Source organism: Rhinopithecus roxellana, chromosome 12, assembly GCF_007565055.1.
Source record: "Rhinopithecus roxellana isolate Shanxi Qingling chromosome 12, ASM756505v1, whole genome shotgun sequence".
Taxonomy (NCBI): Eukaryota; Metazoa; Chordata; class Mammalia; order Primates; family Cercopithecidae; genus Rhinopithecus; species Rhinopithecus roxellana.
The window spans coordinates 116,461,779-116,473,611 of record NC_044560.1 but is presented as its reverse complement, the minus strand read 5'-3'; positions in this window follow the sequence as shown (position 1 = coordinate 116,473,611).

Here is an 11,833-nt window from a genome sequence, read left to right as displayed (position 1 = left end):
TTTTTTTTTGAGACGGAGTCTTGCTCTGCCGCCCAGGCTGGAGTGCAGTGGCCGGCTCTCAGCTCACTGCAAGCTCCGCCTCCCGGGTTCACGCCATTCTCCTGTCTCAGCCTCCTGAGTAGCTGGGACTACAGGCGCCCGCCTCGTCGCCCGGCTAGTTTTTTGTATTTTTTAGTAGAGACGGGGTTTCACTGTATTAGTCAGGATGGTCTCGATCTCCTGACCTCATGATCCGCCCGTCTCGGCCTCCCAAAGTGCTGGGATTACAGGCTTGAGCCACCGCGCCCGGCCGATTGGCATTTCTTATGCCATCAACTCCACTATGACCTTACAGGCATTCTCATCAGTAATTGACTTTTGAGCAGCATCTTGGAGCCTTGCCACAAAATCAGGGTAGGGCTCTTTAGAGCCTTGTCTTATTTTATTGAATGAGGGGCAGGTAGTTCCTGGGTCTTGGATTTTTTCCCAGGCCGTAAGGCAGATAGCTCTAACTTGCTTAGTGACCTCATCTTGCATTATTGCTTGTTGATTAATAGTGCTCCAATTTTGACCTGTTCCTGATAGTTGATCTGCATCTATGTTAACTGGAGGATTGGCAGCCCTATTTCTTTCTCTTTTTTTTTTTTTTTTTTGTTTGAGACGGAGTCTCGCTCTGTCGCCCAGGCTGGAGTGCAGTGGCCGGACCTCAGCTCACTACAAGCTCTGCCTCCCGGGTTTATGCCATTCTCCTGCCTCAGCCTCCCGAGTGGCTGGGACTACAGGCGCCTGCCACCTCGCCTGGCTAGTTTTTTGTATTTTTTTTTAGTAGAGACGGGGTTTCACCATGTTAGCCAGGATGGTCTTGATCTCCTGACCTCGTGATCCACCCGTCTCAGCCTCCCAAAGTGCTGGGATTACAGGCTTGAGCCACCGCGCCCAGTTTGGCAGCCCTATTTCTTCAGACCTGTTCTTGTGCCCCATCAATCCACCAATTCTTAAATTGTAAAAATTGAGAGGGTGAGAGTGATGATTTCACCAAAATCTCCCAATCATAAGGAATGAGTCTATGTCCATGAGCAATGGAGTCTAATAATGTCCTCATATAAGGGGAGTTGGGTCCATATGCTTTACTCCCTCTTTCATATCTTTGAGCATTTTCATAGAAAATGACTCATATCTGGCCTCAGCTAGGGGAGGCTCTCCCTCTTGGGCCCGTTCTGCAGGTCGCACCTAATATTACTCTAATATTACTGGGAACTGCCACGCCTCAATATCTCCTTGTTTTCTTGCTTTGTCAATAATCTTATGTAATGCACTACCCTGTCCACTAGGTGGTGATACAGGATTAAGTCTCATAGTGGGCGGCTGAGGCTATAGCGCCCTGCCCTGTGGTGCTGGAAACATTCCTGGCTGTCCATACTGATTTTCTGGGGGCAGCTGATACTGAAGTTCAGCTGGTGGCCAGTATTGATAGGCTACTGGCGGTTGGGTCTTATTTTCTACCGGCTGATATTGTGGATACAGTATCTGGATTGGCATGGCCGTGACAGAGACTCTGTCTTTCTCTATTTGATATTCTCTTGGGGTTTGTACTTGTCTAACCTGCATTTGAGGTTGTAATGTTACAGGCATCTGAACTGCTGGAAGAGGAGTTGGTCATCGTGGTTTCGACTCTGATGGCCCCGCTAATTCTGGACCTTTTTCTTCTAATTTTAATGTTTCAGGGTATATTACCTCCTGTAATTGATTGTAGTCAACATTTTGTGTTGACCAAGCGATTACAGACTCTGCTACATATTTACAACGTAAACTTTCTGTTCCTTTTCAGGATTCTGTCCCTGCCTCTTCCTCACAATCTATTACACAGCTTTCAGGGGCATCAGAAACTGAAACACTATCTTCTCCTGTTTGAAACTGTTCTAAAGGTACTTTAATAATGGCCCAATCATTCCATACTGTAAGTGCGACGATTTTACCCTCCCTACTTGCTTGTTTTAATTCTTTGCCAATTTTGTCCCAGTCTTTTAGATCTAAAGTTCCCTGTTCTGAAAACCATGGGCAGAATTGTTCTATCATTTGAGATAGCATGATTGGATTTTCTGTAGAGACTCTACCTCCCCCTCTTCTTAAAAGAATTTTAATTAAGCTGCAATGGCCGGGCGCGGTGGCTCAAGCCTGTAATCCCAGCACTTTGGGAGGCCGAGACGGGCGGATCACGAGGTCAGGAGATCGAGACCATCCTGGCGAACACGGTGAAACCCCGTCTCTACTAAAAATACAAAAACTAGCCGGGCGAGGTGGCGGCGCCTGTAGTCCCAGCCACTCGGGAGGCTGAGGCAGGAGAATGGCGTAAACCTGGGAGGCGGAGCTTGCAGTGAGCTGAGATCTGGCCACTGTACTGCAGTCCGGGCAACAGAGCGAGACTCCGCCTCAAAAATAAAAAAATTAAGCTGCGATAAGAGGCATATTTACTATAAGGCTGTCCTATTTTTACCCTGGGTTCTTCCGAGCGCTCAAGCTTACCGCAAGGCTGACCGTGGGTGTACTTGGGAATCTCTTGTCAACTTATCCTCAATGACCACGCTCTAGCATATTTCACCCTAGAGAAAGGCCCCATGTTAGGCACCAGATGAAGGGGGCCGGCCCCTCCACACCCTTGGGTGTTTCTCATCAGGTGGGACGAGAGACTGAGAAAAGAAATAAGACACAGAGACAAAGTACAGAGAAACAAAAGTGAATCCAGGGGACCGGCGCTCAGCATATGGAGGACCTGCGCCAGCACTGGTCTCTGAGTTCCCTCAGTATTTACAGATCACTGTCTACCATCTCGGAGAGGGGGATGTGGCAGGACTGTAGGGTAATGGTGGGGAGAGGGTCAGCAGGAAAACATGTGAACAAGGATCTCTGTGTCATCAATAAGTTTAAGGAAAGGTGCTGTGCCTTGATGTCCACATAGGGCAGACTTATGTTTGACTTTACACAAACATCTCAGTGCAGTGAAGAGCAGTATTGCCGCCAGCATATCTCACCGCCAGCCATAAGGTGGTTTTCTCCTATCTCAGTGAATAGAATGTACAATCGGGTTTTACACTGAGACATTCCATTCCCAAGGATGAGCAGGGCACAGATGCCTTCCTCTTGTCTCAACTGCAAACAGGGCTTCCTCTTTCACTCATCCTCCTCACCACAGACCCTTTAGGGGTGTCAGGATGGGGGACAATCAGGTCTTTCCCTTCCCACGGGGCCATATCTCAGGCTATCACATGGGGAGCAACCTTGGACAATACCTGGCTTTCCTAGGCAGAGGTCCCTGTGGCCTTCCGCAGTGTATTGTGTCCCTGGGTACTTGAGATGAGAGAATGGCGATGACTTTTACCAAGCACACTGCCTTCAAACAAATTTTTATCAAAGCACATCCTGCACAGCCCTAATCCATTAAACCTTGAGTAAACACAGCACATGTCTCTGCAAGCACAGGGTTGGGGGTAGGGTTACAGATTAACAGCATCTCAAGGCAGAAAATTTTCTCTAGTACAGAACAAAATGGAGCTTCTTATATCTGCTTCTTTCTACGTAGACACAGTAACAGTCTGATCTCTCTTTCTTTTCCCCACAAGTGAGAACAAATGGAAAAGAAAAGCATAATTCAACATTTTCAGAATACAGTGATTTTGCTAGTCATATGTAAGAAAAGAAACAGCCGCATTCACTACCCATGCCATTCAACAAACCAATACTAATGGATTGCTGATTGAAATTTACAACTAGATAATGCAATTTTGAGAATTACAAAATGAAATATTTGTTGTGGTCTTAGAATCTGAGGATTTTTTATAAACAGTATGAAACACATTGATGATATGGGTGAAATGACAAATTAGAACATATTAAATAAGAGTTGGCTCCCATCACACACACACACACGTACACACAGCAGAGAGCATAGGGAGGAAGAATTGTATGTAGCATAAAGAACACTTATGTATCACATAATATAATGAAGTATAGGGAAAATATTACAACAGAAACTAAAAAATGGAAATTGTCCAGTGAATAGTAAATATGAGGAAAGTTTTGATGTCCTCAGTAATCATGAAACTTCAAATAACACCACTATCTGGTGCCATCATATGCCAACTAGAAGTCTAAAATTAGGCCGGGCACGGTGGCTCAAGCCTGTAATCCCAGCACTTTGGGAGGCCAAGACGGGCGGATCACGAGGTCAGGAGATTGAGACCATCCTGGCTAACACGGTGAAACCCCGTCTCTACTAAAAAATACAAAAAACTAGCCGGGCGAGGTGGCGGGCGCCTGTAGTCCCAGCTACTCGGGAGGCTGAGGCAGGAGAATGGCGTAAACCCGGGAGGCAGCGCTTGCAGTGAGCTGAGATCTGGCCACTGCACTCCAGTCTGGGCGACAGAGCGAGACTCCATCTCAAAAAAAAAAAAAAAAAAAAAGAAGTCTAAAATTAAAATGGCAGGAAATAGCAAGTTTTGGCAAACATGTGCCAGGAATTCCATGTGCTGCTGATGGGCGTTAAAATTGGCACAGGCATTTTGGAAAACTGTTTGGCAGTATCTACTTAAGTGGGACAGATATCAACCTCTGTCTCAACAATTCCCCTCTTATAAGTATTCCCCAAATGAATTTCTAAATATATCATCAAAAGACAAATTCCAGAATTTGTATATCAGCACTAGTCATAACTGCCCCAAACCAGAAGACCAACCACTTGCTCCCTCAGAGTAAAATGATTCAAATATTTGATATTAACAGAAGGAATGTTATATATCAATGCTAATGGAAATCAATAGTACATTTGAAAAATCATATACAAATTTAAGAGCTAAATATAGACAGCTTCTTGCTGTATGATTTCATTTGTATAAAAAACAAAACATACAAAAGTGATGTGACCTCTTAAATGTTGGAATAGATATAAACCTATGTCTCAACAATTCTGCTATTCAAATATACCCAACAGAACTATGCTCTTGGGGGTAAGAATTTAAGAATATGAAATATTCTGCAATGTAAAAATTCAAATAACAGAAAAACATGTCATGAGCCTGAGACTGATGTTCTTATGTTATTAAACCAGAAGAAATAACACAAGGCACATTTGGTCCTGGCAATGTCATGTCATATCCATAATTACAATATTACCTTTTCCTTTAATGAGTCCCTAACTTTAAGAGAAAATGCATTCTCCCATAATCATCAGAACATGGATACTTCATTATAGACACAGTTATGACCTCCATTAACATAATAATAAACCTAGATTTGTAGAAAGTATTTTTTATTCCAGAGATGAATTGACATCATGGTTTTTTTACAGGATTATGTAGTTCTTATAGTTCCATCCTAATCTTTCTTATAAACACATAGGCATTATAAATGTGACCATAACAATAATACTGAAAACGTAGTCTATAATTCAAGTAAGGCAATGTGAACAACCTGAATTATTTCATATTATAATTCTTAAGCATCTTCAAAATGAGATATGAGATTTTATCACTTGAATTATTCACTAACATCCTCAGTGAGAGTTTTATTAAATTATAATAGGAGCCATTGAGGACTGGCATAGGGTCTAGGACCCTGGTCTTTTTACTAACCTGACTCAGAGCTAAGGAATTATTCCTCCTCCTTGACTGGCCTTGCCACTGAATCTGCTTCTACCCCGGAATACTCCCTTTCTAGACATGAGCATGTAGTAAGATTTCCTTTCCTTGCAGACTCTGCATCTCAGAGTGCAACAGAAAATACTCAATGGACTTCTTCCCTCTGCCAGGACAGTGAGCTCAGTGTGAAGGTTGTGACAGCCATTACATGAGGGAGGGAGGCAGCCAAACCTCAAATAAAGGTTTGTGATTCTGTGACCTCATGTCCCCTCAGAACTGCAATTATCACTTTACCTATAGGGTAAATGACAGTGAAGGCCTGGGGAGCTGAGAACACTTCTGAAATTTTGTTTCCCAGTTGCTAATTACCAACACTAATGACAAGTCTCTTATGTGTGTCTTCAAACAAGTTGCTGCAGTGTTTGGGAAAGGCTCTTACTTTTTCATAATCTCTAGAGGCACACAGGGTCTCATATGGAAGGAGCAGGAAATACTGAGATCTGACCCATAAGGGACCCGCAGAGAGATTTGTGTGTCTCACTGGGTTCCAGGCTTCCCCGAGTTCTTTTTTTTTTTTTTTTTTTGAGACGGAGTCTCGCTCTGTCTCCCGGGCTGGAGTGCAGTGGCCGGGTCTCAGCTCACTGCAAGCTCCGCCTCCCGGGTTCACGCCATTCTCCTGCCTCAGCCTCCCGAGTAGCTGGGACTCACAGGCACCCACCACCTCGCCCGGCTAGTTTTTTGTATTTTTTAGTAGAGACGGGGTTTCACCGTGTTAGCCAGGATGGTCTCGATCTCCTGACCTCGTGATCCGCCCATCTCGGCCTCCCAAAGTGCTGGGATTACAGGCTTGAGCCACCGCACCCGGCCTTCCCCGAGTTCTTCTACCCATTAGTTAGCTTGACTAGTTAACCCTTAATTTTCAGATGTCTGAGCTATGCCACTTTTAAGTATTCAACAGATACACAGAATCAGAAAACGTTCCTGAGAAGGATGTCTCATGAGGTAAGAGTAAAAGCAAGAACACAATGTCAATAATTCACATTGGAGGTCACTGGACTTGTTTGTATAATTAAAGGCAAAATAACTTGAAAATGATTATATAGAAATATTCTAGAAAAATGTGCTGACCCCTGCAGAGACAGAAATTTATCCCTAGAAGAAAGAGAGATGTATAGCATTCTCTCAAAGATAAAAGCACCAGCATCAGACGGTTTAACCAGAAGATTACATCATTCTTTTAATTGTTACATAAGCCAACTCCGCATCTCAATTCAACAGCATGGAATGTTTATGAAAATTGTCACACTTATTTTTGCCAAAAAATAAGGAGCATTCATTGGTTACGTAATTAATGAAGACGTGTAAAATTTAATCATCAAAATCAATCCTTTGGATTTTGCAACAGACAAATCTACATTTGACAAGGTCCACTATTCCCTTCCTGAGGATTTGTAGGCAAGCAAACTGTAGAAGAAACTCAGTTTTCACAAGGCCGCCATTCCTGCTGACACCATTTGTAAGATTTCAGGTCCCCCAATTCCCCCTCAGTATTAGTAATTCTCTGAAGGACACAGAGAACTCACTGAGAGCTATTTTACTCACTATTCTGGGGAAAGGATACAGATTAAAATCAGCAATGGGAAGAAACATAGAAGAGAGAATCCAGGACTAGTACCCGAAACGCTGAGTTTTCAGTTGCCCTCTCTCCGTGTTGTCATGATATGTTACTTTATCAGCAGCAGTATGAGATAATACTCATGAATGCTTTCATTCAGTAAATCTCTCCCAAGCCTTGGAGACCAGAGTTTTTTCTGGAGCTTCAGTGCGTACTGCCTGCTTGGCTGCCCTTAAATCTACCTCCTCCAGAGGCTAAGCTGTTACTGTGAGACCCAAAGCCCCCATCATAAGGCAAATTCTTAGACTGTCTGATGGTCAAGCCCACAGGAAAACAAAAATACTTTCTTCAGGCATGACATATGAAAAAAATGGGCATCACCTCCAGGTAGGTAAGGGTAAAGCCCACACTTCCCGTTGGGAATGGTAAATGTTTTGCTACACAGGCCACCTCCAGGTCTCTGCCCAAGACTTGTCTTACAGCCAAATGAGCATATTTGTCTGGGTATCTATGTTTAGTATAACGTTTATAGGAGAGACATAGCAACTGTGTCATGTGAGTATTTCCAGTATGTGGAGCAGCCTGCATGGGATAGAGAGTGATTTAAAGAAACAGCTGGCCGGGCGCGGTGGCTCAAGCCTGTAATCCCAGCACTTTGGGAGGCCGAGACGGGCGGATCACAAGGTCAGGAGATCGAGACCATCCTGGCTAATACGGTGAAACCCCGTCTCTACTAAAGAATACAAAAAAAACTAGCCGGGCGAGGTGGCGGGCGCCTGTAGTCCCAGCTACTTGGGAGGCGGAGGCAGGAGAATGGCCTGAACCTGGGAGGCGGAGCTTGCAGTGAGCTGAGATCCGGCCACCGCACTCCAGCCTGGGCGACAGAGCCAGACTCCGTCTCACAAAAAAAAAAAAAAAAAAAAAAAGAAACAGCTAATCAAGTAGGAAGTGAAGAAAGATATTTGAATAAGAGCCTCCATCGATCGTCCTCCCTGCAGGAACATCAAATTGAGCAGCTATCCACACAAAAGAAGCAGCTTTATAAGAGCCAAAAATCAGGTGAGCAATCACAGTACCTGGTTTTTACTTCATATCACTGAAAGAGGCACTGAATAGGGTAGAAAAAACAGTCTCGAATTGCCAGCACCATCCCACCCCTTCCCCCAGCGGTGGCCGCGTGGTGCAAAGAGAGAACCTGTGCTCTTGGGTTGGGCAGGGAGAGTACAGTGATTGTGGGACTATGCATGTGAACTCAGTGCTGCTCTGTCACAGCAGCCAGCAACACTGAGCAGAACTTAGCTAGCACTCATGGATGAAGCATTTAGATCAGCCCTGGCTAGAATCTCCAGTTTTGTTCTTTTTGCTTAGGATCGTTTTGACTATTCTGGGTCTTTGGTGTTTCCATATGAAAAACATAGGAAAACATTAAAAAATATAAATCCCATTTATAACAGCTGCAAATGAAACAAAATACTAGGAATTAATAAAACAAATGAAAGATTTCTACAATCCAAAAGTATAAAACATTGATGCAAGATATTGAAAACACAAACAAATGTAAGATATTCCGTGTTTAGGAATGAAAGAATTGACAGCATTAAAATGTTCATACTACTAAAAGCAATCTACAGATTTAATGCAATCCTTCTCAAAATACCAATGACATTCTCCACAGAAATAGGGAAGAAAATACTAAAATTCATATGGGAACACAAAAGATCCAGAATAGCCAAAACCAACCTAAGCAAAAAGAACAAAACTGGAGGAATCACAACCTGACTTTAAATTATACAAGAGAGCTATAGTAACCAAAACACCATGCTACTGGCATACAATCAGACACACAGATCAGTGGAACAGAATAGAGAATCCAGAGATAAATACATACACCTACAGTGAGCACATTTTTGACAAAGGTGCCAAGAACATACCTTGAGGAAAAGACAGTTATCGTCAATAAGTGATGCTGGGAAAACTGGATATTTATATTCAAAAGAATAAAACTGGGTACCTATTTCTCACTGTATACAAAATGTCAAGTAATAGGATTAAATACTTAAATCTAAGACCTTAACCTATGAAACTGCTATAAGAAAGCATTGTGGAAACTCTCTAGAACATTGGTCAGTGGAAGATTTCTTAAGTAATACCCCACAAGCACAGCAACCAAAGCAAAAATGGACAAATGAGATCATGTCGAGTTAATAACTTTGGCACAGAAAAGGAAACAATTAACAAAATGAAGAGAAAACCCACAGAATGGGAGAAAATATTTGCAAACTACCCATCTGACAAGGGATTAATAACCAGAATATATAAAGAGCCCAAACAACTCTAGAGGGGGGAAAATCTAATAATCTCATTAAAAATGGGCAAAAGATCTGAATAGACATTTCCCAAAAGGAGACATACAAATGGCAAAGGGGTATATATCAACATCACTGATCATCAGAGAAATGCAAATCCAAAGTACAATGAGGTATCATTTCTCTCCAGTTAAAATGACTTATCCAAATGTCAGGCAATAACAAAATCTGGAGAGGATATGAAGAAAAGCGACCCTCGGCCGGGCACGGTGGCTCAAGCCTGTAATCGCAGCACTTTGGGAGGCTGAGACGGGTGGATCACGAGGTCAGGAGATCGAGACCATCCTGGCTAACACGGTGAAACCCCATCTCTACTAAAAAATACAAAAAACTAGCTGGGCGAGATGGCGGGCGCCTGTAGTCCCAGCTACTCAGGAGGCTGAGGCAGGAGAATGGCGTGAACCTGGGAAGCAGAGCTTGCAGTGAGCTGAGATCCGGCCACTGCACTCCAGCCTGGGCGGCAGAGCAAGACTCCGTCTCAAAAAAAAAAAAAAAAAAAAAAAAAGAAAAGCGACCCTCATACACCGTTGGTGAAAATGTAAATTAGTACATCCACTATGGAGAACAGTTTGGATGTTCCTCAAAAATCTAAAAATAGAGGTACCATATGATCCAGCAATCCCACTGCTAGCTATGTATCCAAAAAAAAGGAAGTCAGTATACTGAAGACTTATTTGTACTTTCATATTTATTGTAACAGTGTTCACAATAGTCAAAATTTGGAAGGAACCTAAGTGTCCACCAACAGATGAATGGATAAAGGAAATGTGGTACTTATAAACAATGGAGTACTATTCAGCTATAAAAAAGAATGAGATTCTGTCATTTGCAACAACATGCTTGGAACCGGAGGCCATTATGCTAAGTGAAATAAGCCAGGCACAGAAAGACAAACTTCACATGTTCTCACTTATTTGTGGGATCTAAAAATTTAAATAATTGAACTCATGGAGATAGAGAGTAGAATAATGGTTATCAGAGGCTGAAAAGGGTCGTAGTTTTGGGTGGGGGATGTAGAGATGGTTAATGGATACAAAAATAGTTGGAAATAATTAGGCCTAGTATTTGCTAGCACAGCAGGGTGACTCATCAAAAATAATTTATTGTACATTCTAAAATAATTACAAGAGTATCATCAGATTGCTTGTAATATGAAGGATAAATACTTGAGGGGATAGATACCCCATTTACCTCATGTGATTATTACACATCATAAGCCTGTATCAAAATATCTCATATAACCCATAAATATATATATCTATCTTCTATGTACCCACAAAAGTTAAAAATAAAATTTTTTTAAAAGAGGGTTGACTATTGCCTGTACAAGCCTATGTTATACTACAATTCTTCCTGTGAGACAGCCAAACTATAAAGGGTGGATCTGTACAGGATCTCAGAACAATCAATAACATATTAATAACATATGGGGATGGACAGTACTATATGTAGTTCCTCTACATTCAATACTGAATAACACTATATGTAGGTAGCTGCCATCTTAGCTAATGGTTAATTTTTTACTCTGATAGATTTATGTAGTGCTCTTCTTAGCATTTCTGTTGATAGAGATTTGGTTACTACTTGGCCTCACATGGAATGACAAACAATGGACATGGATGATTGTGCCTCAGGGATATACTCAGAGTCCAACTTATTTCTCAGAAATATTGACACCAAATGTCTTGTATGCTGCATGTTTTGAAAACTACACTTTAATACAATATGTGGATGATTTCCTTCTTTTCTCAGAAGATGAGAAAGCTGCTATAAAAAGATGGGATTCACTTGTTACAAAAATTGCTTTCAAAGAGACATGGGGTCTCCAGTAAAAAATCTTGAGTTCTGTCAACAATGAGTAAAATATTTAGAGTTATCTATTATCCAAGAAAGGCCTTTTTATTGATCCAAATAGAATAAAACAAATATTTTCCTTGCTTACTCTAAAAATGAAGAAAACAACTAGGAGGATTTTCTGGAACTGGAAAATTATTGCAGAAATTAGATTCTGAATTTTTCATTAAAAGCTCACCTTTCTAGCTCTTTTAAAATGAGACAAGCAGACTCTCTGGATTGAACAGAAAAAAATCAATTAATGTTAGAAAGAATTTAAAGGATCTCATAGATGCCCCAGCACTGGAAAATCCAAATTATAAATTTTGTTTACATTGTTTGTACATGAAAATCAAGAAAACACCCTAGGCATTCTGACCCAAAAACATGGGGCTCAAAATAGACCTACA